The 6074-nt window shown below is 48.4% G+C and overlaps 1 long non-coding RNA gene across 1 annotated transcript; it reads right to left on the bottom strand.

Annotated features, from left to right (window-relative positions):
• Nucleotides 1-2060: 2060 nt before the first annotated feature.
• On the bottom strand, nucleotides 2061-5658 carry LOC112633522. The gene is made up of 2 exons (XR_003121540.1): nucleotides 5553-5658; nucleotides 2061-2702 (listed from the first exon to the last, which is right to left on the bottom strand). It is a non-coding gene; the product is annotated as an uncharacterized LOC112633522 (long non-coding RNA).
• Between the last annotated feature and the right edge of the window lie 416 nt (nucleotides 5659-6074).

Genomic DNA, 6074 nt, shown 5'->3' with positions numbered 1-6074 from the left:
CGTCTTAGGAGCATGTGACAGCTTCTCTAGTGGCTCCCTGGGGAGGGTAGGGGTGGTCCTCTGGGATCAGGGTTATGCCAGGCCTGGCCCACGCATCCTGATTTCATAATTGAGTGTGACCTGTTTGAATCTCTATTCATGAGCTACGCTATCCCAAGCAGTTTGGGAGTTATTTCTGTTGATCAAGAGAGAAGAAACAGACCTGGCCAGGACAGGAAGAGACAAGCACTGAGAGGTCGGGGGTAGATTTGCTCAGTGCCTGCTGCCACTGGCCCAGGTGGCATGCGCCAAAATGACCTATGTTTGTAAAGGGGTGCCCTGGGAGATCTGTACACATTTTCTCAGCAGGCTGGGGTCGGTGGTAGCCTTTCTTGGATTGGTTTTGATATAATTTCCCAGCTAAATGGCACGTGTCCTTTGGGACAGAATGCTGGAGGGAAGGCCACCAGGCTAAGGGCCAGAGGTGACTTTGTGATGCAGAAAAGTTCTGGCCTTTTGTATCCAGAGGTCATCTTCTTACTCCTTGAGAGGGAGACAAGCTGGGCTTTCCAGTCCCACGGAGAGGCCAAGGTCTGCCTTGGCTGTCTGCAGATCATCGGAGCCCACGTTCCCATCATCATGGCAGGCCCCAAATTCCCTGCTTTTGCTGAGTTCTTGTTCTCTTGCTCTTACAACTGTTCCTTTATCTCGGTCCTGCTATTGATCCCAGCCCTGGTTCCCTGCCTCCCCTGCGACTTTCCATCAAAGTACCCACAAATACAAGCTGGGAAGTTGCAACGGTCACTGGAAAAGCACGGCATTGCCGTACAGAACTTCAAATGGCACAGAAGACAGAAACACAGATTTCCTGTTCCGGAATGTTTTCCAGACCACCCCACCTCCAGGCTTGGCGGCCACTGCATGCAGTGCCTAGCCTCGGCCCATCTTGTTGCCCTGTCTCTTACTCCCTCTTTCAGGTTCCTCTGTAAATCCCCTTTCTGAGGCAAAGGGAGTGAGCGCTCTCCATTCCTATGCCTAGAGTTCCCAGACTCACCTTTGCACAGCCCAAGCACATCAGGGCTCTTGGCTGTAGGAGAGGCCTTCCAGGCCATAAGCAGCACCAAGGACCAGTGGGGACCTGACAGTTAGCACTCCTCCTTTCATAGGAGGCATCCCTTGAGTGGCACTTGTGGTTTTAAGTAGCAATTTTCCCCCTCCCTTTAGGTTATTTTCCAATAGAAGGCTGAGAGAATCTACAATCTTTACGTCATTCATTCATTTACTCACTTACCCATCCGACACATGTATTGAGCAAAGTCAGTGTGCTGAGTGCAGATGCTGGGGGAACAAATACAGACAGCCTTGTTTCCAGAAGCAAACTAATGGGTTGCTCACCTCACCTGCAGGCTACGGTGACAGTGGAAATGATTAATGCCCTGGGTACTGCCCTATGCACTGAAACCTAAACTCGTAAGATGTGATGGAGGGAGGTGAGTATTCTTTACCTTGCAAAATGATTCACTGCAGGATTAAAGCTGGAGAATTTTAGAATTTGAAAAGACCTCAGGGGACCCACTCCTTCAATCCTTTCATTAGTTATTGGTGAAAAGTGAGATTTAAAAAGCTTAAGAGACTGGCTTAGAGTTATTCAGCAATGCCAGAGCCAGCGGGTCAGAGCCAGCGCTGTTTTGTTCATTCTCAGTGCTGGTCTCTCTTTCCATCAGGCCCTGTATGATGTGGAGATGCTCCAATGATGCTGCGGCTGCTGCTAACCCGGTCAATATTTATTGAGTGCTTTCTGTGTGCCAGACACAGTTCTAAGTGCTTTTTACCTGTTACAGCATTGCTGTCACGGCAATCCCGTTAACAACACTGAGACAGAGCTGAGACACAGAGAGAGCAGACAACTTGTCTAAGGTCACACAGCTCAGGAGGACTGGTCTTGGGCTTCTTATCCAGGCCATTTGACTTCTGAGTCCATGCTCTGAACCACAACACTGTGACTCTCCGACCAGCAGCACCCATAGAGAAATTGTTTCCACTCACATATTGAAAGGAAAGTACTTCAGTATTGAACATCATTTCAGTGCTAATCGGGGATAGTTTAATAAAACCAAAGGCTGGTGTCATACCTTTTGGCAGATCTTTTTAAAGTTGCCATATATAGAGCTGCCATTAAAGTTTGTAAAGCTTTGTGGATAAAAGTAGCATGAAAAGCAGTTTGTATGATGTGTGTGACAATAAACAGAATTGTGATCCAAATTACAGGTGAAATGGGACAGTGGCCCCTGGGAGGCTAGAAATACCTGCAGAGGCTTACAGAGTGAGGTGCTTGTAAATAACACCATTCAAACCTCAATTGTGTGTGGGTTTCTTGAGAAGTAACTCTATTTAAGGGACTGCTTATACAAAATCAAGTTCTTCTTAGCAAGGATTGCTTTAAATATTTTGACTTGAATGAAGGCCAGTCATGTTCTGCCATTTTCAAAAATCTTCTAACTGGAGCCTTAGAGTTGATTTTCTTTTCATTTGTGATTAATTTTCCGCTCCCACCCCACCCAGCTTTTATAGTCCAGAGATTCTGAGAGTAGGAAGTCCTAGTAAAGCCCAGAATCTAAAACAAATCAGACCAGTCAGTTCTAGTTAGCTTTTTTCCTTTCAGTTGTTAGTAAAATAAACTCTGAAAAGCCTAAACTTTAATGCACCCATCTCAGTAACATCTCCTCTAACGATGGGAAGGCGTAGAAAAGAAGAAAAGGAAACATTATGAATCTTGTGGGAACGCTGGAGTTTTGTCTATTATCACAAGCAGCGTGAGCCCGAAGTCATTTAAATCCTCTGGGGTGGGAAACATAATTATTTGCAAGGGAGCATTATTAGCTAAGTACAAATGGTTTGCTATTTGTTTTCTCTGTTCTTTGTAATGATTACAGGCTGGGGATGGTGTTTAGTAACAGGATCCAGCAGGTCAGTGATGACAACTTCATCACTGTCATTAACACCTTTTGTTTGCAGTGAACACAAAAAGCTATGCAGTATTAAGAGAGTCAAGAAAAAGAGAAATAAGAGGGGGTGGAGAAAGTGAGACAACCAAAGAGACAGCCAGGGAACAGAAATTGATACATTATGTATACCAGAAAAAAATACCCCTGGGTAATTGAGTCAGCTGACTCAAATGGTGTAGGGGCCTCAGTTAGAGGAACAAATTTTGGACTCCTTGTTCTTTCTGCCAAAAGAGTAATTGCTCATGTTTATAAATGCAAATGTTTTTGCCATTTTGGTTCCTAGAAATGCCCTAGGGAGACGTTATTTTTGGTAAGGGGTCTTCCTGCTTCAAGTGTAATGACTGTGAACAACTAGTTTCAGTATCTTCTATAGCATGCCAGGGTAAAATGAAGCAAAATAAATACAGGAAGTGCTATGACCTTTATAGAGGATCTACTGGGTGCCAGGCAAGATACTTTTTTTTTTTTAAGACAGGGTCCTGCTCTGTTGCCCAGGCTGGAGTGCAGTGGCGCGATCTCGGCTCACTGCAAGCTCCACCTCCCGGGTTCACACCATTCTCCTGCCTCAGTCTCCCAAGAAGCTGGCACTACAGGCGCCCGCCACCATGCCCAGTTTATTTTGTTCTTGTATTTTTAGTGCAGACGGGGTTTCACCGTGTTAGCCAGGATAGTCTCGATCTCCTGACCTCGTGATCCACCCTCCTCGGCCTCCCAAAGTATACTGGGATTACAGGCATGAGCCACTGCCCCTGGCCAATGCTGCAATCTTGACTCACTGCAGCTTTCGCTTCCTGGGTTCAAGCGATTCTTCTGCCTCAGTCTCCCGAGTAGCTGGGATTACAGGCGTGCACCACCATGCCTGGCTAATTTTTGTATTTTTAATAGAGACATTATTTTTAATGTATTTTTCATGTTGGCCAGGCTGGTCTTGAACTCCTGGCATCAAGCAATCCACCTGCCTCAGCCTCCCAAAGTGCTGGCATTGAGCCACCACACCCAACAAGGTGCATTTTTATGTGCTTTTTCTCCTCTGTCTTCTCAACAACCCTGGGGTAAAAGGCCTTATTACTACTTTTCCTATGACAACAATAAAGTAGAAAGAGGTAAAAGACTTCCTCGAAGATCACCCAGCACAGAGCAGGGATTTGATTTCAGGTGTGTCTTGTTCCAAACTTACTACACAGCACTGCTGGGGGAAAAAAAGAGCAAAAAGCAAAACCCAAAAGGTTCTTAACTGAAGTCAAAGACGACCAAGAAAATGCAGGCAGATGTCAGGTCTGATCATGTGGATGCTCAAATGATAAACAGACACATTGAGAGAAACTGTATTAATTAAATCATAAAAATATGTTCTGCTTTTTGGGGAATTTACTCCTCCTCCTGGGGTGACCCTCGACAAGACATTCTGTCTTCCTGTTTTTAAGCAAAAAAAAAAAAAAAAAAACAGTGGGTAGAAGATTAAAGTTTGATATTTGGCTCATGCATAGCTTTGTCTCATTAATATATTTCATGCTTGCCTGTCATTTCAACTTTCTGCTGCCAGACCAAGCTCCTTCAACGGCCATTCCTACTTCTGACACTCCTCTTGTGCTTTTCAGGACAACTTTATGCCTATTGTGCCTTGGATCTTGAGAAGCATATGGTAAAACTGGTCAATGGTGATGGCAGGCTTAGCAGGGAATTAGATTGTGGGGGGTGGCGGGCTGGGAGAGAAAACAAAAGAGGGTATCAGGCTACTTGATGACGGAATCAGGCTGCTTCTGCAATGACATTACATGAAATACCCGAAATTTGACCTTAACTGTGTCTAGTGGGTCCCGTTAACCCTGTAAGTTATGGACAGAACATTTACTCAAATTCTAGCAACGTCTAGGCTCATGGAAATACGTGACCAATGCAGGTGAATGAAAGGGATTTTAAAACATTCATTTCCAGCTTAGGTCTTCCTAAGACTGCCTGCGTGTCCCTTAACACCACGCCAGCCTGAGTGTCATATGGATCCTGAGTGTGGACTTGTGTGCACACTGTAGAAAAATAAGAAGCAACTGAAAACCCCAAGCAGGGGGTGGAGTGATGACGAAAGACACCGAGACCGAAGATCGGGAAGCTGGAAATTCCCCCCCAGCTTGGGTGTTTGGGCGCTATCTCGCCTCTCCACTTCCCTAAATCACCCTCGTGGTGCGAGTGTGCTCGCAGTAGATGCTTCCTAATTGTCCCTAGTATTGACCGTAATACCCTAACGACAGGAATAATCTCTCTCCTATTTCTCAACACCATTTCAACACCCAAACTCAAACCTCTCACCTGAGTGCAAGGGAGTGGTGACCTTCTTATAAGCCGAGAGCTCTTCCATCAGGGGGCTCCCTATCGGCATCTCTGTTCAAGAGGGGGAGCCGTCACCCACTTTGTTCTGCTTAGCCTGAGACACGCAACTTTTTCCAGCTTTTACTCTTCGCTGAATTCTCACGGCGGGGTTGGGGGGATTTTCAGGGTCAGGAGCCAGGTTGGGGGCCCGGCCCGCTGAGCGCTGTTCAGGGGCAGCTCGGACCAGAGCAGGAGTTTCATCACCTGCTGGGACAGGTGGGACACGTGTATTTCCAGGGCCACCCCTGACCTCCCGGAGGATGCTGATTGACACTGTCCAGTTTGAGAACTACTGTGTCCAGGGAGCAGAGGCCTCCCCGGTGCCCCTTGGGTAGTGGGCATCGGGCCCAGGGCTTCTCTGGATGAGCGGGGCTGGCAAGAGAGCGCATGGAGCTGGGGGCGGGAGGTCGGGGCAGCGAACAAGGGGGAGAAGGAGAAGGCGGAGGCCGAGGGGGAGGGAAGGGAGGAGGAAGAGGAGGAGGAGTCCCTCGTGGCCACCCCGAGGGGAGGGCGACCGTAGAGACTTGGTCAGGAGGCGCTGGCAGAGCCGGGCCGCCGGGACTGTGCACCCAGGGGCGCCGACCGTCGGGCGCGCGCTCCCCGCAGACCCTCGCGGAAGGAGCAGGGGGCGGCGCGCGTGCGCGGGCCGGCGGGCGGCGCGCGAGGGGGCGGAGCGGGGAGGCGCGCGGCGACCCCGGCGGGCTACAGCCTGCGGCGCGCGCAGGG

This window comes from Theropithecus gelada, chromosome 10, assembly GCF_003255815.1.
Source record: "Theropithecus gelada isolate Dixy chromosome 10, Tgel_1.0, whole genome shotgun sequence".
NCBI lineage: Eukaryota > Metazoa > Chordata > Mammalia > Primates > Cercopithecidae > Theropithecus > Theropithecus gelada.
Note: the sequence above shows the minus strand (reverse complement) of the source record. Positions and strands in the feature narration are given on the sequence as shown.